The sequence below is a fragment of the Mustela putorius genome, unplaced genomic scaffold (genome assembly GCF_011764305.1).
Source record: "Mustela putorius furo isolate JIRA1106 unplaced genomic scaffold, ASM1176430v1.1 tig00000827_pilon_pilon_pilon, whole genome shotgun sequence".
NCBI lineage: Eukaryota > Metazoa > Chordata > Mammalia > Carnivora > Mustelidae > Mustela > Mustela putorius.
The window spans coordinates 1,555,318-1,579,759 of record NW_025421489.1 but is presented as its reverse complement, the minus strand read 5'-3'; positions in this window follow the sequence as shown (position 1 = coordinate 1,579,759).

Below are 24,442 nucleotides of genomic sequence, written 5' to 3'. Positions count from 1 at the left end.
TCAGATTCTGTGTAGATGGTTAAGTTCGTACCCTAGGAATTTCAGTATTCCACTAGGAGAGTGTCAAAGGAGAGAGACAAATGTTCAAAGATGAGGTCTTTTGAATAAATATGTGTCTACACAAAGCACCAGTTTGTTTAGTTTGAGTGTGCCTGTGACTTCCCCTAATTTTTTGAGTTATTTGCCAGTGTTTAACCTTCAAACTAAATTCCAGATGTTATTTATTTCCCCACATTTCACCTTAGGAACAACTTGAATTCATTCTCCTCTCTATTTAAATTTTAATAACTTTTGCAATGTTGAAAACGGTGTGGTAACTGATTTCATTATTTTTCATCATCATGATTAATAACTATTCAAAGTTTGTCCATTAGGCAAAGCATCATCTTAGGCATGAATGTCTACTTCCTTCCTCCCCACCCTTCAATGCACAATGAAACGATATTTTATTCAATGTATTTTTTGAAATGATTTTTTAGTAGTTGACAGAAGAGCATTCAGCAGGACTTTTCTGTTTCCCAGTCAATCCTGACACAGAATTGAGATAAAGATGTTAACGTCAGATTGACAAAGAAGTAATGAAAATGCAAACATTCTTATTTATATGGATGAGTGTGATACTGAGTTATGAAAAGTGATTTAATTTCAAATCACTCCTGCTACTTCAGATCATACTGGATTTACATTTTATGAACATTAGCATTAGGATTTTTCACAAAAGATATTATGGTGCTATCACCCTATTTCAGAACTACGTTCTTTCCAACTAAATTTGATTTGAACTGTATGAATACATAAATGTTATTTACATTTCTCTAATAGCTCTATCAGAGTTTGATGACTTGCCTTCCTGTTAATATTTAAGCAAATACAACTTTTTTTTTTTTTATTTTTAAGAGAGAGAGAGAGAGAGGGAGTATCCAAGCAAGAAATAGGGGAAGAGTAGAGGGAGAGAGAAAATCTTAAGCAGACTCAATGCTCAGAGCAGAGTCCGATGTGGAGCTCAACCCGAGCTTGATCTCACGACCCTGAGATCATGACCTGAGCCAAAACCAAGAGTCGGACGCTATACCAACTGAACCACCCAGGTGCCCCGGCAAATACAACTTCTTTTTAACTGGGTAACCTTATTCACATAGTTTAAGAGTTAAGAGTTTAAGGCAAATTCTCAAGATAATCATGAGTTGGGGAAATGCTGATAATCATAGATAAGTAGGATGTGTTCTCCTAGTAAACTGTTGGTAGCAGAGTCACCAAAAATCTGTGATTCGAGGAAGGCCACCTGAATTATCACCTTTTGGTTATACATCTATTTCCAGAAAGAACACTGTATGTCAAGCCCATCATCAAAAGTTGTACCCAAAGTGATCTGTGTACTCAAGGCCCCAGAAATATTTATGGAAATTTGCATGTCAAGGTACTAGGGAATTATCCCAAAGAAGTTAAAGTGGAATTGTCTGGTTCATTATTATTATCAGTGACTGAGGTCCTGGGAAACCAATTTGCTTCCTGACACATTGTTTGATTTAGCCACTGAATGACTCACACCAAATTGAAGACCCGAGGCTAACGTTGCCTGCTTTAATTCCAAAGATAAGCCAGACTCTCAGTTCAAAGATAGCCTGTAGAAGTGGCTGACAAATCATGAAGACTATTAGTGAGGCTTCAATTATAAAGTCTGAGCTGAGAGCTGTGATTAAGTATGGACCAGTCCCGATTAATCACTAAGTAAGCCACTTTTCTCCTGTGCTCCCCTTCACTCATTCTGACAGCATCCTAATGAAGCTATAGAAAGGATTGGAAGAGAAACCTAAATATTTAATATTTCAGGTGGGAAAGTCGCCTTAGTCCATGAAGGCTTTCAGAGTCTGAGGAATTTGGGCAGCATCTAACTTAGAAGATAACTCGCTCCTTTAGAGAAAATGTGACTCTGTCCCCCACTCCCACTTCCCATCCCCCCGCCACCCCCTAATATGGCTGTGGCATTGGGAAGATGATGGAAGACCTCATAGATTTCAAAAGCGAGGGCAAGAATGAAGTTCAAACAGGCAGAAATTGCAGATGCAAAGTGAATTTACTGAACTTCTTTTCTCATTTTACTTTGAGAAACTCTCACATTCCACCAATTTAGAAACACATGCAGGGGGGAAAAAATGGGACGACTTCTGGGCTGTTGAAGAGCTATTACTGTAAAGTGAATAAGTTGGCTCCATTTGCTTGGTTCCGAAATGCTCCAATCCCCAATTGTGCTCAGGGAAATGTCCTGTGGATAAGGGGGAGTGTTGGAAATAATTTCGGAGTCTGAGTCCATGTGGAAAAGTCGGTAGGAGCTACAATAAGGTGCATGGAGAATAACTTAGCAAAGGACATGGGGAAAACCAATGCCAAATGCCAATTATTATTATTATTATTATTATCATCATCATTGTCTTTTGGCTGGTCCTGTACTCAAAAGTAAATGAGATTCTCCTTCCCACCTCACCCCTCTCTCTCCTTCTCTCTCTTTTCACTTCAGTCTTTGTTCTTTGACATCAACTCAACCAATGCTGATATGGATGGAGTCAGTGGTTGTTCCCTCACCCAGGACTATAAATAACAACATATTTGTACAACAAAGCATGGGAATTCCAATCCGTCAATCAATTTATGTATGCACCTGGGCACTCATTTCACGGGTAAGGTGAGAGTCGGGTTGCCTGAACATCTCTCTCACAGGGCATCCCTTTGCAAGTCACTGTTTCTCTAGCTTTTATGCTCATTTTCCACCCAGTGACTAAGCCAAAGCAGGTCTGCTTTTCTGCACTGTTGCCTCTTTCTGAGCTGGAATTTTGCAACTGGAAAAAAACTGAAGGACTGGAAGAACAGGGCACATTTCTGTCCTTCTTTGAATGTGAATCTGAAGAAGGTTCAAAGGGGAGTCCAGGGGAATGAGACACTCTTTGCGGGTTTCAGTGAGTTCTTCGGGGGTCGACACAAGTTGTTGGTCACAGAGAATTGTGGGGCCCTCAGGTGGGTGCATGGCTCTGGTGTTAACAGTCGTCAGAACAACCATACACTTCCAGAATGCTTTGTACATGCCTGACACTGTCCTAGGCACCTCACCTTTATCCCCTCATTGAATGTTTGCAAAATTGTTTTCAGTAGAGGGCGCCTGGGTGGCTCAGTGGGTTAAGCCGCTGCCTTCGGCTCAGGTCATGATCTCAGGGTCCTGAGATCGAGGCCCACATCGGGCTCTCTGCTCAGCAGGAGCCTGCTTCCCTCTCTCTCTCTCTGCCTGCCTCTGTCTGCTTGTGATCTCTCTCTGTCAAATAAATAAATAAAATCTTTAAAAAAAAAATTGTTTTCAGTAGAGACTACGAATCTACCCATTTTACAGAAGAGAACGCTGAAGCACATAAAGATCAATAACTTGCCCAAGAGCCTACAGCCAGCAAATGACAAAGCTGGGATTTGGGGGGGCTCACATTGGTTCCAGTGGCTGGACCACATTCTCTACCACTATGCTCTGGAGTTTGTAGTAGGGAGTCTTTCTTTCTTTCTTTCTTTCTTTCTTTCTTTTTTAAGATTTTATTTATTTGATGAGAGAGAGAGAGAGCATGAGCAGGGGTAGCAACAGAGGGAGAAGGAAAAGCAGTGCCAACCCCCCTTTTCCCCTCCCCCTGCTGAGCAGAGAGGCTGACACGGAGCTCCATCCCAGGACACTGGGATCATGACCTGAGCCAAGGGCAGATGCTTAACCGACTGAGACCTCCAGGCACCCAGGCACCTCAAATGGTTCTTTCAATACCTATTTTTTGAGAACTGGGTCAGGCACTGGGGATACAAGTAGTAAATCAAAACAAATATTGTGGAATGTCAGAGTTTCTCAAAGATGACTAGAATTAACTGAATGCCGGTGTTCTAGGTAGCCCTGAATGATGGCCCCGGCCAGCCAGCCCTCCTGTTAACCAAGACCTTGTGGATTCCTCTCCCACACTGAATGTGGGATGGTCCTCTGAGACTCCACCAGTCCCAGGCCTGACACATAAAAAGGCCTGAAAGTTTCTATTTGTGCATCTTGGGGAGGCCTAAGCCCCTATGTAAGGACTTCCTGCTCTGCTGGAAGCAGCATATGGAGAATAAGCCCTGAGACTAGGTGGAGACAAAGGGGCCCCAGCTGCTCCAGGGCCCCAGCTGAAGCAGCTTTCCAGTCATCCCGGCACAGGGACCGGGTATAGGAGGGAATCATCATGGAGGTTTTAGACCCACCTGCCATCTAATTGCAGCAGCATGAAAGACCTTAAGCAAGACCAGCAGAAGAACTGCCCGGCTGAGCCCAGTCAACTATAGAATCAGGAAAGATCATGAAAGTTCTGCTCAGCGGGGAGTCCATTCTTCCCTCTCCCTCTGTGCTCTCTCACTGTCTCTCAAATAAATAAAATTAAAATAATAATAATAATAATAAATAAAATTTCTGAATAATTCCTGATCATGAGCTGTCAGAAGCCCTAGTTCCTGTTGAATCTCCATGAAGTCACATGATTGTCAAGATTTCTTCCTGCTTCCATTGCTTCCATTGCCTAGTCTACTTGTGAGCCCTGGATTGCTGCTCTGTCGGTGGTGGGCTACCTCTGAGTTCCGTTTTTAACACCAACAGCCCACGCAGTCCCGCTCCCGCTCACCAGAGCTCACACTTCACTTCCTGTGAACTAACAGCTTTGCTGCACCACCAAGTGGTGGTGCACCACCAAGTCTTCTTGTAACTGTGTCAGCCAAAGACATTTGGCCATTTGCAGCAGCATGACAGTTGTGAGTTAAGTGGAAAGGGAACAATAAGAGTAATCATTTGATTTTAATCAAAACGGTGGTGAGAAGACACAGAGTCACCATCTGGTCACTTAGGTCCTTGAGGTGACTTCCCGGCAAGAGGGGGGCGAGAAAGACTGGAATGTATCCTAGAGAACACGGAAAGGGAGAAAGTACGGAGAGCTGAAAAGGACAGATCTTCTAGGGAATTTCTGTTTAAAATGAAACAAAGACAGGAAGCAGGAGCTTGGGCAGGGGGTGGGAAGAAGGGAGCGCTTTCAGGATTTGTTTGTAAAAACCAGATCCTGGGGCACCTGGGCGGCTCAGTGGGTTAAAGCCTCTGCCTTCAGCTCAGGTCATGATCCCAGGGTCCTGGGATGGAGCTCTGCATCGGGCTCTCTGCTCAGCGGGGAGCCTGCTTCCCCCTCTTTCTCTGCCTGCCTCTCTGCCTACTTGTGATCTCTGTCAAATAAATAAATAAAATCTCACACACACACACACACACAAAAGCCGGATCCTTAGGAGGGAGAGACACTTAGAGATGGGACTCAGGCATGAAGGGGAAACGTTGCCCAGAGCTCTGGACAGTTTATCCACTGTCTTCGGAGAGAAGGCAGGATTATGGGCAGAGACCCAGACAGATTGGAACATGCAAAGATAAGAAGTGGATGTTCTTTATCGATGGCATCCATCATCTCAGGCAAAAGGGAAACAGGAACCAGCTGAGAGTGAGAAGACTTGGGGAAGTCCTCTGGGAGGGGGAGTGAAGTGGCCAGGGTCCGCGGCGGACAAAGCCAAGTTCCTCAAGAAGTCTGGCTTCCTGAGTTCACAACCACACAGCCAGCGTGCTGGTGGTTTTCTCCAACTACATTCAGCTCCTCCTCCGTGTGAGAGGGGAATGGCAGAGAGGGGGGTTGACTCCACATGGAGGCTCTGCCGGGTGAGTGCAATGAAGGGAAAGGGGGCAAGAGACTGTGTGATACACGCGTGCGAGAGTTACAATGATGGGCCACGTGGTCTAATCTGAGGAAGAAGAGTGAGCAGTCAGGGACAGAAAATGGGGGAAAATGGGATAAAAAGGTAAAGTGAATAGATTAGAAATCTCCTATTGGGATTTCACAGATAACACAGGGAATATTAAGACTGCATCCTTCTTTGGCATGAGAGTATAATTATAATGTCAAAGAAATTTCTTCTTCTTTCCCTCCCCTCCCCCTCCCCCTCCTCCTTCTGCTTCTTCTTCTTTTAGCAATTTCCTATAAGCTAAAAAGTGCTCTTTGAATAGACACTTTACTGATGAAAAACACGAATTGAAAACCTCTCCTAAAAAAGGCATAAATACCAGTACAGAGAGTGTGAAAGAGACATAAACACCCACAGCACGAGTGTGAAAAACTCCTAATTGGGTTATTTCTGAAATAAAAAAGTATTTTAAAGAGGGAGGTATACATTCAAGCAAATAACACTGAGATTATATTAGGCCTATTGGTTTCTGCAATTCTCAGCAAAAGGGAAGTTTCACTCAGGCAGGAAGATCCCCCGTGAAGTAGGTTCATTTCCATCTCCCCATGGGCACAGCCTGAGTCACAGCTCGCTCCTAAGCTGGGTGCTTAGAAAAGCAAATTAACTATTTCAAGTCAGCAGGGAAATCATGCTTACAGCAATAGTGATTGTAGAAGTTTTGAAATTATGTAGCACTGACAAAAAGCCCTCTAAGGTGACTTTGCCATGATGCAGAATAGGGCCTAGGGGCCCACAGAGCCCTGTGACAGCAACAGCATTTTAAAGGATATTTGAGCAAAACAGAACAAAGTGAGAATCTGGGTTTCCCCAGATATGACCTAATTTTACACATGGTAATGAGTGGCTTAGATAGGCTCATACGTAAGTTCTAAATCTGATCTAGGAGAACTTTGTTAATTTTCCTTTTTTATCTTTTTTGACCATCTTCTGTGTTTTCCTCAGCTACATTCTCAGGAGAGCAGGAATTAGATCAGGGACATTTGCGGAAGGAACCAAGTACATTCTAGGCTGGTGTTCGAAAGTATGCATTGCATAATCATTACAACTGTGGTATCCCCGGGGCCTGGACATGTTACAAAAATCCCCCTTGAAGAGATTCCAGGTTCTGAAGTCTTATCTTTGTCTGACTTTGATGACCTTGAACTACTGGGTCCAAGACTTCTACTCCTCTCCCATGATATTAGCTGCCCAGCCGAGATCCAGACATTTCTCACCCATGCCTGATGAATAGTAGGGATGGACATTATTATATCTTCATCTGACAGAGAAGGAAACTAGGTTTAAGAAATTAAGTAAGTAACTGAGCTGAGATTCAGACTCAGACTTAGAAATCCAGATCTAACTGATTAAAAACCTCTTGTTCCAGATGGGATCGGAGGGAGACAAAACATAAGAGACTCTTAATCTCACAGAACAAACTGAGGGTTGCTGGGGGTGGGCGGGGGGACAGGGTGGCTGGGTTATGGACGTTGGGGAGGGTGTGTGCTATGGTGAGTGCTGTAAAGTGTGTAAACCTGGAGATTCACATACCTGTACCCCTGGGGCTAATAATACATTACATGTTTAAATAAATAAATAAATAAATAAATAACCTCTAGTTCCTTTGACCAAACCAGACAGGGCTCCTTTTAAAAGCTGGTGCCTCCCTGACTCCTTACTTCTTTAATTTTAAAGCTTCCTGACCCCATGGGGCTAACTCTACTTGCATAAACGCCCCCTTCCCAGCATCCTATGACCTTAAAGCTCTCAGGTGGGAACAAAGGCTTTCAGGGCCAGGAGATCAAAGGCCTTCCAGTCCTTACCATACCGGGGGTGGGGGATGGGGTAGCAGGGGGTGGGGGGGTGGGGGGGATGGGGTAGCAGGGGGTGGGGGGGTGGGGGGGATGGGGGCGGTTGATCCTGCTCTCAGGTAAAAGCCTCAGTTTCATTCAGGGGAAAAACTGAAAGATAATACTATTACCAGGGCACCTGGGTAGCTCTTGGTTTCGCCTCAGGGCATGATCTGGAGGTTGTGTGTTCAAGTCCCACGTGGAGCTCCAGATTCTTTGTCTCTCTAACCCCTCCCCTATCCCTCCCAGCTTGCACACTCTCTCTCCTTCTTTCTCTCAAATGAATAAATAAAATCTTTTTAAAAAAAAAGATCCGCTATGGGGTGCCTGGGTGGCTCAATCAGTTATGCGACTGCCTTCGGCTGGGGTCATGATCCCAGGGTCCTAGGATGGAGCCCCACATTGGGCTCCTAGCTCAGAGGGGAGTCTGCTTCTCCCTCTCCCTCTGCCTGCCTCTCTGCCTCCCTCTCTCCATCTCTCTGTCAAATAAATAAACAAACAAACAAACAAGAAACAAAGAAGAAGACCCACTATTACCTTTTCCACAGGGTTATTGTACAAAAATAACAAATGCAAAGGATTTCATAGTGCCTAAAAATGGTTACTGTGTGTATTATAATTTTTAAAACTAGCTACCTGGATTAGACTGTCTTAGAGTTACCTCTGGTGACATCTGTTTGTTACTTTTATTTAACCTTTCGTCTCTCTAACTTGTTTAAAAGCCATTAACGTCTTGGATCATATTATTATTTTTTTGTATCATCTACACATAGCATGGGGCTTTACACAGAGAAGGTTTTCCAAAGATATTTGTTGAACTGATTTCATTCCATAAAGTATTCTCTTTAAAGATTCTATTTATTTGACAGACAGAGATCACAAGCAGGCAGAGAGGCAGGCAGAGAGAGAGATGGAGGCAGGCTCCCTGCTGAGCAGAGAGCCTGATGGAGGGCTCTATCCCAGGACCCTGGGATCATGACCTGAGCTGAAGGCAGAGGCTTAACGCACTGAGCCACCCAGGCGTCCCAAGTATTCTCTTTAAATAGCAACTGGAAGGACAATTCAAGATATACTGTGGATTTTGAGAATGTGTTTCTTTTTTCCCACTAAGTGGCTCTTTGTTTCTTTTCCCCTTCTGTGCCCCTCTTTTGAAGTGCCACTTGGGGGCAGCATTGAGTCAGCTTGCACTTCGCTGTCCGGGAGGAGAAGAAAACCCAAAACTCCAAAGGTAGGTAGGAGCTGACAGATAGGAAATGAATAATTCTCAAAATACGTCACTGGCTTTAAAATGACTACGCACTTTGCTACAGAAATCTATTTAAAAGCAGCACACCCTTCTTCATGCCTCATGGGAGCTTTTGAAGGTAAATGATTTGTTTTCCTTCTCACCCTGGGGGGCAAGGCAAACTGCAAGACATTTAACCATTTACTCACACAGCAAAACAGAGCCAATGTGCCTGCCACACCATAAAGGAAGATGCACTTAGTATACATTTATGAAGTGGAAAAGGCACATCCACTGCTCCCATTAAATACTACCTTAATAATTGCAATAATTAAATTAGTTCAATGAAACTGACATACAATGTTCCATCAGTCGGATTCTTGCCCTGCAACACTAAAGAGAAAAAGTTAAGGGCAGTGGCACGAGTTAGCAGAGGTTTTTTGTTTTGTTTTTTTTTTTAGCTAAGCAGCCTTCTAAAACGCTCTATGCCTAGTGCAGGGTCGATCCAATCTCCCACAGTTATATTTATGTCACTGCAAATACACGCTTAGAAACTCTAACGATGCTCAGAACTTTTGCCCCTGGATAGTACAAGATCCTTACCAGACAAAACCAATGTGTTAATTGTTTGATAAAACAAAGATTTAGACATTTCAGGTGTTTTTTTAAGGGACAAAAAGAAAGCTTGTAGAGGAACACCTCTGCCCAGCAACTAAGCTCTGTCTGTACTCCTCGCCAGAATCTGAGGAAAAACCATATACTTTTATACCAGTAAGGTTTCCACGAAATCAAAGAGAAAGGTGCAATAGGATACACCGGTTTCTCCACAGGCTCACAACCTAATTTCCGTGATATCTATTCCGCGATTTATTACAGAGGCATTGATCCTTCCCGTAGTCATTCAACAAACACTCAGAGAACATCAGGTATGTGTCCAGTACTAGCAATATAAGGATGAAAGGCAAATCTGTGTTTTAAAGAAGTTTATGGTCGGGGGCGGGGGTGGGAAGGAAAACATACACACACGCGTGCATGCCCACACACGCAGGCCTGTGAATAATTACAATCACACAGATTTCCTTTAGGCTTGGAATCTATGATTCTTCTCGCAGCGAAATAAAATGACAGACACTTCAGATGGTAGTTCCAGAGAGCACAGACCTCATTCGATAGATCAGGAGAGTGAGCCCGGGGATGTTAAAAGTTGTCAGTGGGTATTTGTGTCTTCCTGAAACGGCCATTTTGAAATTCTAACTCCAGAGGTGATGGTTTTAAGAGGGGGAACCTGTCAATGGAAAGAAAGCCAACTTCAAAGTAGGCTAGTAAATACCTTACTCGTTGTTTACCACAGACTATATACCCTGGGAGACTGTCTCTCAGATTGTTCTAGAGAACTGCTCCAAAGCTTGTTAGTTAAGGGGAATTATAGAGGTATATACAAAGGGGAGAAAGAGATACATCTGCTGGCAAGCAGCTCTCCAAATACTTGCCCATAACAGGGTATAGTTTGTTAAGGTTTTAAATATCAGGTTTGCTGGTGTCCACACAGATACAAGAAAGACCCTCAGGTCACCTTAATATATTACGTTTCTATATCTGATCAAAAACACTGCATGTATACCTCAGCTTACTTGGTCTTCCATTTCTCCTTGTTTTTTATTTTTCCTTGCAGTCACTTGAGATGGTCACAGAAGGCTGACATCAGCTGCCTATATTATGCATTGGGGTTTGAGGGCACGGGGCTTGGGAAAAGGATTAGGTCATGAAGCTGGAGCCCTCGGGAAAGGGACCCAGGAGAGCCCGTTCTCTTTCTCTGTCAGGTGAGTACCTGGTAAGAGGGCAGCCATCCGCGAAGCAGCAGAACATTCTCAGCAGAACCGAATCTACAGGCATCTTGACCAAGGATTTCCCAGACAGAAATAAATGTTTGTTATTCAAGTCACCCCAGTGTGTGGTAATGTGTTATAGCAACCCACCCAGAGTAAGACAATGGGGACTTACTGGAAATCCATTTTTGTGTTTCTATGACTTTACTGAAGTAAAAAAGGATTTCAAGTCATGTAGAAAAAGAAAAGAATTAACACTAAGATACTTGTTCTGATGAAAATTATGCAACTAGGATGCCCATCCTGTCAGTGGGAAAGCCACAGTCCCCATAGCTGGGTTGAGGTAGTTATCCAAAAAAGGAAAATAACCTTTATATGTTTCCTTTCCTGACTCCTCCCATGTTCCTAACTGCTTTGGGGCAGTTTTTTCCTTACTGGGTCATCTAGCTGGGGACATACCAGCCTGTTTTCAGTCCCTTTCCTTCAGTGTTCCTTTACTATGGGCCGTTTTTGATTTTCATGTGTAGTAGTTAATCCCAAACAGGCTAATTTTCTCCCAATAGGAACCAACCATAAATGCGCTGTGATCAAAGCTATGTAATGACTCATGTTTGGTTTCTGGTTTTTTAAAGACATTATTTATTTATTTGGGAGAGAGAGGAAGAGCACAAGCAGGGGGAGGGGTAGAAGGAGAGGGACAAGCAGACTCCCTCTGACGTGGGGAGCCTGACTTCACTTGGGATGGATCCTAGGACCCTGAAATCATGATCTGAGCCAAAGTCAAAGGCTTAACCGACTGAGCCGTCCAGGCATCCCTGGTTTCCATTAGAACGTTATAAAACTCTACCTTTACATTGCATCTCTAAACAGATATGCCTGTTTTTTTCATTGTCCTTATATTTTTCACTCTACTTTTGGAATTCAGATTATAAAGTATGTGTGTTGTCAAAATACGTGTTAATATATTTTATCCCAATATTGGGCCTCATGCTTTTAACCCTCAATAGCATAAATTAACAATGCTACCTATTCTGAAGGAACACGGGAAGGGGTGGCTTTTCTCTTCCCGCCACATGTGGACACTCCCCACTTGACAGCTAAACCAGAGAACACCCAGGTTGTAGAGACTGTTCTACACACGTCAGCTTGTAAGTGGACACTTTAGGCACAAGACCAGAAAACCTGAAAGAAAAGAGGGAGATTTTATGGAAGAAAACCTCTCTTCCACCCAACACCCTCCAATTGTTGTGGGGACAGGAGATAGGAGGCAAAGTGCTCAACCAGTTGAGGAAACTAGTGAGAGAGATAGCATCTCTTCAGCTCCTTCTCTGAGAGCTGGCATCTTACACAGATGTCAGTGAGGGGGTTGGAGGGCAATGTTGTATCCACTGACAACTTTGAGTTTGCCACAGGCTCCAAGGCGAGGTCAGGGCAGAACCTCAGATAGAATGATCTCCGTCTATAATAGACGACATGTGACTAGGGACAGTCCCTCTGCACTGATACAAAAAGTTCTCCTGGACCCAGATGTCTCCCTCTCTCCGCCCTCTGTGAACAGGTGTGATGGGAGCAGGACTTCCACCTGTGTGTGAGAATTACACAATTAAACCATGGATGGGAACACAGAACAGTGAATGAAATAAGATGTAGATAGAGAAGGAGGAAAGAAAAATGCTGGATTCAATAGAAGAAACATCTCAGAGATGCTAGATTACATTTCCTGCCGAGAACAGAACTGGACACGGAGAACCAAAAATTAAACTGAGACATAGAAATTTTTTTTAAAGCGGTATTTCCAATACCTGGAATCTTGTCAATGATCATGACCATAAAAATGTATGTCTAGCATGCAAATATTCCATTATAAATATAAATTAGTTATTTAACACTGTGTCATCCCCAAAACTTGCCCCCACTATCCTACAGCCTTGGATGAATGGGGCCCATTGAATCTTGAATCTGTTTTTATCACTTAAAGTCCAGAGGTGTTGGTGCTGTTTACACAGACTTAATTGTTCTGTTAATATCACCTCTGATGTTTACAGTAGAGGCCTGTTTGTCCTGAGTCTAAAAGTAGAAAAGAAGCATTTACCGAAATATATTCATCTTTAGCTGTGAGAGAGGTTAACAAGGCATTTTATATGATTATTATTAGCAAATATGCATTTAAATTCCTTACCCATTAGGAATTCTCAGATGTCCATACAGATTGTGTTCTGAAGTAGATAAAATCTCCCAGGGAGGAGGTTGGATGCAAGTCGGTGAGCCTAAGTGATACCAAGGAGTCTGAGGGGTCCTGCTGGTTCCAGAAGGTTCTGGATGCACATGTCTCCTTTAAGAGGTCTTATATTTCCTGAGTTCCAAAGAGAAGGGAGAAGAGAGTGATAGCAGGGTGCGGATAAAATTAAAGGGGGGGGGGATTCCATTTCCTACATCATGGTGGGTTTTTTAAAAAAAACAATTCCAATGGGATCATCAAAGTAGACCTGTCTGCTTCAATATTCCTGTTCCTTTCCGCAAGGGCGGGGCGATACACCCAGATGAAGCTAAATCATCCCCAAGTAGCCTCTTAGGGAACAAAGTCATGAGACAAGAAAGGCACAAGACTCTTTGTTTTTCAGATCTTCCGATATTCCCCCCCAAATTGGGCACATCAACCATATACCTAAATCTGAGATATTTGCTACTTACAAATAATTTAAGACAACGTTAAAGATATTTCTGGTTCGAAAATCTTTGTCCCGCTTGTCTATAGCCTATAGAATATCTATATCCTATAGATAATCTATTTTAGGGTTCAAGCATTCAAAATTGTATGGCCCCTCCAACCACCCAAAACGCATACCCAACTCACCTGTTTAAGCGGAGTGTCATGGGCTCTTCGGTACGTTAATAAAACAACCACGCTTTTTTTTTTTTTTTAATTTTTAATTTGCATTCCAAAAGTTCTGCCCCCAGCCCTACCACTTCGGTATCCATTTACTTACACCCCAACTAAATCATAATTACCAACTCACCTTTCTTTTATAAAGGGTGAAGCCAAGGACAGTCAGGAATGAATGACAGATCCCTCCCCCTAAAACAGGACAAAATTCCATCTCTCCGGTCCCACCTTTTCCCCCCATCCCCCCCCCCCGGAGGAAAGTCACCGTGGGCTTGGAAAGAGCATCACGCACTGTGGGAACACCGCCCCCTCCCCTCCGCAGACCTCCCCACTGTGCCTCTCAAAGTGCCGTCTGTAACCAATTGTTCCTGCTGAATAACAATGCGAGCTGCAGGGCCTTTCCGCCTGCCTGCAAATAGATTAGGCTGCGCGCTTTTCTGTGCGCTACGACAGCACCCGCGAGCCCCCAGGAGCCCATTATCAGCCGCCAACAGATGGAGCCTATCAGCGCGCTGTCAGTCATCCGCACCTGTGGATTGCGCGCCCCGGCCAAAAAATTAATTGCTTAGAAATATATAATCGGTAGACTTAGATCGGAAAGGATTAAAGAAAAAAAAAAAGCAGTTAAGCAACGGAACAAGGAAAAACCATACTCCACTAGGGAACCTTATCAACGTCCGCATATCTAAATGTGGGGACGCATTCAGCATTTGATTTGGTTTTCAAGCATCAGAGGAACAGCGCGATTAGAACCAAAATGTCTGAAAAGTTAAAAAAAAAAAAAAAAAAAAAAAAAAGGCAACTTGAAGGAAGGCATAATGCCCATTGCTTCAAAGTGGGTCATCCGCATGCATTCTGAAGAAAACAACACCCCCCCACACACACCCCCAATTTCACATTCAACCTGATGGTTTCTTCGCTCTTCTTATTTCTCCTTTGCCATGTTTTTCAGTTTTTCATATTTTACTGCTTCTAAGATTTCAGCCCCAGCAGGGAGATGTTTTCTGTTTTCCTTTCTTTTCCACAAAGGTTTCATGGGCCTATTTTTATAACTCATATATTTCTAGCTTCCCTTATAGAGTTTTTTTTTTTTTTTAATAGAAAAAAGTAGTCTTGATTCCATTCCAAAAATCTCCCTCACTCTGTGGCCTTTGGTTCTTTATCTTTTTTTTTTTTTAATCACAGTTACCTGTAAAATAAAGCTTGGGGATGCCTCGGTTAACTCTCAGTGGGTTAAGCCTCTGACTTGGGCTTAGGTCATGATCTCAGGGTCTTGGGATGGAGCCCCTCATCAGGCTCTCTGCTCAGCAGGGAGCCTGCCCCCCCCTCACCTCTCTGCCTACTTGTGATCTCTCTGTCAGATAAATAAATAAAATCTTAATAAAATAAAATAAAATAAAATAAAATGAAGCTTGATTGCAAAGACCCCTTGCAGCTCTGAAATCTCGTAGGACTCCATAAAATCTGTCTCCTCCGCCATTTAGAAAAAGCTTAGACAAAATATGGGGAATGGAAGCAAGGGATATGGGGGGAGGGGAACGACCCTAGGAGGAGTGCATGTTACATTGCCCAGCCCAGCACTTTTCTTCGAAAATCTCTCCAATGAAACAACAGATCATTATTACTGGGGTCATAGGGAGGAAGTATGGTTCAGTAATTATGGGGCAGTAGTTGGCGTTATCTTAATTGAAAAATTAAATACAGTTTTAACCTGTCGACATTTTGCCTTATTTTAGTTTTAAAACAAATGTTGTCTTTGATCCCGGTACAGCAAAGCTGTGTCTAGTCCACATTTTGAATTGAAATACTTTTTTTTTTTTTTAACTCTGCGAATAGACTTTTAGGGGCAATTAAATTCAATTAACAATAAATTAATTCGATAAACTTTTCTCATTTATCACGCATCCACTTCTAGCGTATGCGGGAAATAAAATATAGTGCCTTTTCTCAAGGAATTTGAAATTTAGAAGTCTGAATAAAAACAAGGGCTCAAATTAAAATGATAGAAATAACACTAGCCATCACTTCTTGAGCATTTATGATGTGTCTTTAGTCACTTAACACATGTCCACCGCCTCTAGTCTTGACAATGCTGCAAAATGTCATCGTTATCCTGTATTTTCTTTTTAAAACTCCAGCTTTTAGAGCGGTTTTAGATTCACAACAAAACTAAAAGAAGGTACATATATTTCCCATATGTCCCCTACCCCCTCACATACACAGCCTCTTCTATTACACCTCTGATCAGAGCGCTACATTTATTACAATTGATCGACCTACATGGACACATCATTAACAACACAGGCACCCAAGTCCATGGTTTATGTAAGGGTTCACTCTTGGTGTTGTATATTCTATAGGTTTGGACAAATCTATAATGACATGTATCCATCATTAGAGTATTGGATAGACTAGTGTTATTGCCCTAAATATTGTCTTCTACTATTCTTCTAAATATTGTCACCTACTCATCTCTTCTCCTACCCCATCCCTGCCATCACTGGTCTTTTTTTGGATATCTCTATAGTTTTGCATTTTCTAGAATAGCATATATTTGGAATCATACAGTATGTAACCTTTTCAGAGTACGCACTTAATAATATGTAGTTCAGGCTCCTCCGTGTCTTTTCATGGTTTGTTAGCTCATTTCTTCTTAGCACGGAGCAATATTTCATTTTCTGGATTCCGCGGGTCATAGTTTATTAATCCAGTCACCAAATGAGGAACATCTTGGTTGCTTCCATGTTTTGTCAATTGTGAATAAGGCTGCTATAAATATTCATGGGCAGGTTTTTGTGTAGACATAAATGTTTGACTCCTGGGGGTAAAAACCAAGGACAGCGATTGCTGAGTCATATAGGAAAAATATGTTTAGTTTTGTTCAGAAACTGCCAAACAATCATCCAAAGTAGCTGCACAGTTTTGCATTCCTACCAGCAGTGAATGAGATGTCCTGTTGCCTCACATCCTCGTCAGCACTGGATGTTGTCAGTATTCTGGATTTTGGCCATTCTAAGAGGGGTGTCTAGTATCTCTTTATTGCTCTCATTTGCATTTCCCTCATGACATGGTGTGGAGAATCTTCCCATAGGCTTGTTTGTGTTCTGTATATAGTCTTTGGTGAGGGGTCCATGACAGACTTTGGCCCCTTTTTTTTAATCGGGTTGTTCGTTTTCTTACGGTTTAGTTTTAAGCATTGTTTTTATGTTTTTTTCTAACACTCCTTCATCAGATGTATCTTTTGCAAATTTTTTCCCCCCAGTCTGTGGCTTGTCTTCTTAATTTTCTCAACATTGTCTTTTGCAGAGCACAAGTTTTTTAATTTTAATGAACTTCAGCTTATTAACTGTTTCTTGAATGGATTGTGCCTTTTGAGTTATATCTAGTCACTAACTTACCCAGGGTCATTGAAGGGTTTTCCCATATTACCTTCTATGGATCGTATAGTTTTGCAATTTATATTTAGGTCTATGATCCATTTTGAGTTAATTTTTGTGAACGGTTTAAGGTCCACATCTAGATTCATTTTTTCACATGTGTTTGTCCACTTGTTCCTGCACCATGTATTGAAGAGACTGTCTTTGACCCATTGTTTTGTTTTTCCTCCTTTGTCAAAGATCAGTTGACTTTATTTATTTGGTTCCATTTCTGGGCTCTCTATTCTGTTCCATTGGTCTGCTTATTTATTCTTCTTCAATACCATATGGTCTAGAGTACGTTAGCTTTTTTTTTTTTTTAAGATTTTATTTATTTATTTGTCAGAGAGAAAGAGACAGAGAGAGAGTACAAACACAGAGAGCAGCCAGCAGAGGAAGAAGCAGGCTCTCCACTGAGCAAGGAGCCTTATGTGGGACTCAATCCAAGGACCCTGGAATCATGACCTGAACCAAAGGCAGACGCTTAACCCACTGAGCCACCTAGGCGTGCTGAGTACCATAGCTTTATAGTAATTCTAGAAGTTGGGTAATGTCAGCCCTCCAGCTTTGTTCTTTTCCTTCATTATTGTGTTGGCTGTACTAGGTCTGTTGTCTTTCCATAGAAACTTTTGATTTTTGTTTCAAATACCTGCAAACTAAATTGCTGGGATTTTTATTGGGGTTGAATGCATAGATCAAGTTGGGAAGAACGGACATTTTGACATTATTGAGTTTTCTTATCCAGGAGCATGGAATATATCTGCATTTATGTGGTTCTTCTTTTTATTTTATTTGATGAAGATTTATAGCTTTCTTCATAGAGATCTTCTACATATTTTGTTAAATTTATGCCTAAATATTTTATTTGGGGAGAGCTAATGTAAATAATAGTGTTTTTTTTTTTATTTTAAATTCCACTTGTTAATTGTTAATAGATAGGAAAACAGCTGACTTTTGTAAATTATATCATGCAACTTTTCACCTATTAGTTCCAGGAGATCCTTTGTCTTTTTCTTTCTTTTCTCTCTCTCTCTCTTTTTTTTTTTTTGAATTTTCTTCATGGACAATCATGTCATCTGTGAACAAAGACAGTTTTTTTTTTTTCTTTCTTCCTGATCTTTTATTTCCTCCTCTTGTCTTATCACATTAGCTAGGACTTCCAATAAGATGTTGAAAAGCTGTGGTAAGAGGGGACATCCTTGCCTTGTTCCCACCTTAGTGGGAAAGCTTCTCATTTCTCACCATTAAGTATAATGTTAGTTGTTGGTTTTTGTAGATATCCTTTATCACATTAAGAAAGTTCTCCTCTATTCCTAGTTCATGAAAGTTTTTATCATGAATGGCTTTTGGATTTTCTGAATTGCTTTTTCTGTATCTGTTGGTATGGTCATGTGATTTTTTTCCTTGTCAGCCTGATTGGATGGATTATCTTAATTGATTTTGAAATGTTGAACCAGCCTTGTATACCAAGGATAAATTCTACTCAGTCACAGTGTATATTTATTTTTATACATTGTTGGATTTGATTTTCTAATATTTTTTGAAGATTTTTGCATCTATGTTAATGAGAGATTTGTCTGTACATTGCTTTTTCTTGTTATGTCTTTGTCTCATTTTGGTATTAGGATAATGCTGGCCTCACTAATGAATTGGAAAATATTCCCTCTGTGTCCATGCTCTGAGAGAGATTGTAGACAGCTAGTATAATTTTTCCCTTAAGTGTTTGGACTTGTTTTGGAAGGTTATTAGTTATTGACTTAGTTTCTTCAATAGATATAGCTCTGCTTAGATGTCTAATCCTTCTTGTTTGAGTCTTGGCAAATTACATCTTTCAAGAAATTGGTCCATGTCCTCTAGGATATTAAATTTGTGGGCATAGCATTTAGGATTATTCACAGTATTCCTTCAATGTCCATAGAATCTGTAGTGATGTCCCTCTCTCATTTCTGATATCAGCAGTCAGTATCCCGTGTTTGCAAATGAAAAACACTGAGTAACACACAGTAAGATTCGGTGCCTTATGCAGAGACAAACCACCTGGCAAGTATGGGAGCTGTACTCTGAGTTCAAATGTCTTCCTAAACCACACCCTGCTCATAATACCAGGTAGCATATTTATTTCACAAGGGTGATACAAAATGGGTTTAGAAGTGGGATACATATCAGTGCTGAGAACACACTACAAAAGAATATAGCTGATTTGAAGAAGGAATGTAGCTGAGTTTTACTTCTAAGCAGCCCTGAGATAAGCCAAATCCCCGGCCATCACTCTCACTGCACACTGTACATCAGCTTTTCTGCTGCTCATCCCACTTCTAATAATGTTATGCTATACGTTATTCTATATGTTTTGGCCATCCAACAAATTCCTTTCCCACTAGAGTGTAAGTCTTGCCAGCATAGAAATCACTAACATGCTACTAAATGTTAACCAACCAGCCCTCGGAGTTGGCCCATCTCTGTGGTCAAATACTCACAAGCTACCAACATGCCGGCTACCAGCTTGTAAGGTTCCTACAAGTGTAACAGACCAGCCGCAGCACATCCCTGATGGGAACCGGCCATATTGCTTATCAGTATATCCCTAGGGCTGGCCCTTGGTGGGCTGTTGACATTTCTGTTGAATGAACGGGATTCCTTCCAAGCTCAAGTTTCTGAAAGGCCATATTTCTCTTGTGATCCTGTGTTTGGTCAGGAGATCAAAATCCCTATCTAACAGTCTGGACCTGGGAAAAGCTGTAATGACTTTTCAGGAGTCGTAACCACAGCATTCCAAGCACATTCACGCAACGGTTGCCGAAACACTCACCCGTGTGATGGACCTGTTACAGGACTCAGGTTAGTCTGTGCACCCGACACGCCGCAAGCTTATGTCTGAGACACCAATTTCAAGGCAAAGGAGGCTTTATTGTTGGAAGAGCAGCCCATAAGAAAGCATTCCAAAATGCTTTCCCAAACTGCCTTTCCCTGCTAAGCCCAGGGACAACTTATCTATGTTTAGAGAAGAAGTTGATTAGACGAGAGGAGAGCAAGGGGTTTCTTGAAACCTTGAGGTGGGGGGCTTGAAACAATCTGGAGGTATGCATTCTTCCAGAAAATGAGGTGGCATTCGGGACCTGGTACAATCAGGTACATCAGATAATTTCAAAACAAATGTTACTATCCAGTCCCCATTAGGTTTCCCCAATCAGTGGGTAAACAGGGAGTAGGGGTGAAAAAGGCAGCGTTAATGATTGACTGAGCATGGGGCTAAGGGGTGCATAAAACGTAATTAAGTAGGGAACAAAACAGAACATGGCGCTAAGTTAATAATGCAACTAATCTAACTACGGTTCTGCTTTATGCTTTCAAAACAAGTCCAGGAACCAAGGGTCCAGCCTCAGACCTCTCAGGTCTGGTTGGACAGGAGGGGATGAGAAAAACATAGCTACTATCTTTGATCTTCAGGAAAAAACTCATGTGTCGGATTTATGAGGGTTTAGTCACAGCCACTGTAAATGGTGATATTTAGACTTATTACTCTTACATGTCATAGGTCTGGCCAGTGCGGATCCGGAGAACTTAGCTGGTGCCTTTGTTGGAGGCATTGCCATTCTCACTCGATCTTTAAAGTGCATTGGATTAGAAACAACGACATAAAGCCCCCAAGAAAGCCCTTGCTCTTCAAGCATTGTACCCTCTTGATTTTAACGGCGGCTACTGCTGTCCTTGTTCTCACCAGAGGCATATGTGAACATCTCCTCCACGGAATTATGAGCCCCTGGAGAAGAAACGTGTGTTTCTTTATATCTTTCCCATGTGGTTTCCTCAAGGAGCCCTCAAATTAAATGCACCTTTCTATAATGACTTAACTATGTTAATCTTATGAAGGCATACGGCCTCACAGGGCCCAGGAAATGGCTAACAAAACCTACATTTTGGAATCTGTTTTAAGTGCATTTCACTGTTTGTACCTCTAGGCTTTTAGATAAAAAGAGACATCGAGGCTTATATTTAGGGCTTTACTCTTAAAATTCTCAGCTACTCCTTTTCTCCCTCATTTCGTAAGTTATATTTCTCCCCATTGTTATTAAGAGTTTGGACTGGGGTGCCTAGGTGACTCAGTCGGTTGGGCATCTGGCCCTTGGTTTCGGAGGCTCTAGTTGTGATCTCAGGGTCCTGGGATCCATTCCCGATCCTCATGTCCACTTGTTCCTCTCTCTTCCCTGTCCTCCTCTCTCTCTCTGTCTCTCACATAAATAAATAAAATCTTAAAAAAAGAAAAAGAAAAAAGAACATGGACTACAGAGCCAAACTATCTTGGTTAATATCCTACATCTGCCTTGGTTTACCTAACATGAACTCTCTATGCCTCAGTTTCCTTATCTGTGAAGTGTGGGAAATAATTGTGCCCTCCCCATTGGGCTATTGTGAAGATTCAATGTCATGATGTGTGTAAAGTGCTAACAGAGTGAATACGCTCAGTAAATGCTAGCTAGTTCTATACATATTTTATTCCCATATCTGCCTCCCCCCTTAAAAATGTTTCTAGATTTTTTTTTTTTTTGAGATGTGCTTGATTTACTACCTGGATGTGTCTGAGCTTTTATGTGTATTTATGATCTCTCACATGGGGCTATAAAAAATCCCATTTAAGCAACATTGGGTATCTGTGAAAAGCCTGTGGCTTCTTGCTGGAAAAAGTCACTACCCTTCTATAAAATAGATCAGAACTCTGATGGCACAGGTCATGCTGGAAAATGGTGATCTTTAAATTCGTTAGAATTAACTCTAAAGGGTGTTTTCTAATGCCCAAAGTGAAAATGACCTATCAAAGTAGATAAAAATACATTGTACAGAAAGACGGCATTTTTAGAGGACGTGTTATTTACCATACCTGTCACCCAGGCTCATTCGCTATGGTGGTGGGGACATCCCCTGACTACATGCATAAATGAAACAGATCAAATGAGACATTTCTTGCTGCAAACTAGTGTGTTGTTGTGCAATGAGAGTGGCCCAGAAGTGAGAAGGTCAGAACTCTCGTGCTGATTGCTATTAAGTCGTGGTGTGATCTCGTACAAGGCTCTTCACCTCGGCAGAGTGTGTTTTGTTGTCTATAAGAGATGATGATTGGGAGAGACAGGTTGTGAAGTCTTTCCAGCTCTATGGTGCTGTAGTTTATTTCTATTCAGCATTGTCAGCCTCAGGATTATCTAGCTTTAATGAAATGGGGAAGGCAGGACAACCTGATCTTTGATGAGATGATGATGTGCTCAAGGTTTATTTCTCTCTCTCTCCTTTCTTGAACTCACTCATTTGATGGACGCAAAGGACTTCCTTGGACAGTTTTCATGAATTCAAGATCAGATAAATGAGAACAAATAAGTGTATGATGAGTGAACATTTTTTCATGACCTAATTCAAATTGATCATTTCAAAGCCTGTCTCCTGGTTCTGCACCTGGAAGACAGTATGCAAGAGAGGACTCTTTGTTTCCTGGTGCCACAGGCTTCACATTTTAAGATATGATAGAGCATTCTCCTTCTGAGATAAACATTCACTAATCTTTTATTTGCATCTCCAAATGGCATTGACCTTTGATCATTTCAAGGACCCAAAGAGATACTTCCCAACCAATTCGATGCAAGCTGCAAAGAATTGGTTCTTGTTGCATTGTGCCCCGGTCCATTGCAGGTAACCCATTCTGTAAGACCCCAGGGGAAGAGCCCCTTGGGACATTTCTCTGTTATCCCCTAAGGGATCACATATTTAGACATTATGAGGGGATATCTACCTATTTTAGCTCCATTAGGAAATGTTTACTATCTTTCTGATTAGAAAAATATTTTTAATAGCATTTCCTGTCTCTGATTATAAAATTAACTACTGATGCGTAAGTTCCATGCCAAACACAGTTTTGTGACCTGACCTTCTCATCTAAAATTATACAGGTAGTATTTTCCAACATCTGTATTAATAAAGATATTTTTAAATGGTGGCATAGTGTTCCATTACATAAATTTATTGTAATTTGTTTAATTAACCTTTCCACTGTTAAATACTGAAGCTATTTCTGGTTTTCGCTCATAAATAAAACTATGGTATACTTCATCGTATATAAATTATAGTACACATCTATGATTATTTCCTTAGAACAATTTAATATCAGTGGAATCACCAGGTAAGGGATATTTCTTTTTTCCCCTCCAGCAGTCACTGGGAGGATCTATTTTATTGCATGATCCCCAAGACTCCAAAATATCATTGATGAAACATCTGTCAACTTGATAAAAGAAAAATGAAAATTTGCATGTCTACAATTACTAACGTAGTAATTCTTATCATTTTTTTTTTTTTTTTTGTACGTGAGTTATCTACATGGGTCCTTTTGTGTTTTCAAGGAACCTACTGAAAGGGTCTTGAAGAACCTGTGAGTTGCCACATGTGACCACTATGTGAGTGGTACCTTCTAGCTCCATGAAGAAGTACCAATTGTGAGAAACTCCTTCAGCAAACCTCTTGTATGTCCCGCCCTGGAAAAGGCAGGACAATAAGACAACGTATCAGAGGGCAGTTGATAGATAGGGCTTTGGACTGAATGTCTGCGTCTTCCCAAAATACATATGTTGAAACCTAATCCCCGTTCTGGTGATGCTTGGAGGTGGGGCCTTTGGGACACGATGAGGTCATGAGGGTGAAGCCTTTATGAATAGGATTCCTGCCCGCCCAACAGAGACTCCAAACAGGTCCCTTGCCCTTTCCATCATGCGAGATTGTAGCAGAAAAGACCACTGGCTCTGAAACAGGAAGGGGGACCTCACCAGACACTGAATCTGCCAGTGCCTTGATCATGGACTGCCAGTCTTCAACCGTGGAAGATCAATGCCTAAGACAGATTAACAGGAGGAAAAAAAACAAAACAAAACACAAAGTTTTATTATGTGCACACGAGTCCCAATAATGAGAGTGAGATCTAGAGAAATGGCCAAGGTGGGCAGTTTTCATACATTTTAGGCAAAGAGCCAATAAATTTGCGAGGGCATTACAGGTTAAGGGAAACAAGTGTTTGGGACTTTCAGTTAAGGAATTCATAGCAGAATTTGGTCTGAGGTAGTAGATTAGGAAAAAGTAATAAGGTCAGAGGTCGCTACCCCCCTCTGGGCAGCATCCCTGTTCTCTGTTCGAGTCACCGTACTCACCTTGCTCTCGACATGTGCTTCCTTCCCTCACCCTTTCCGATCACCTCTAGTCCTGCTGCTCTGACTGGCGATTTCTGGGCAAGAGGAGCAAAGAACCAGAGGTTGGGTGATGGGGTCTGTGAAAGAGGCACCGGAGAGGTCAGGTCTTACCAAGATTTTTCTCCATTTCATTTTGGGTAACTGTTAGTATAAATGCTTTGACTCCTGATGGCATTGTTTTTTATTTTTCTTACTTTGTGCTTCTGTGTCAGTGTCAGGCTGAGGGCACAGACC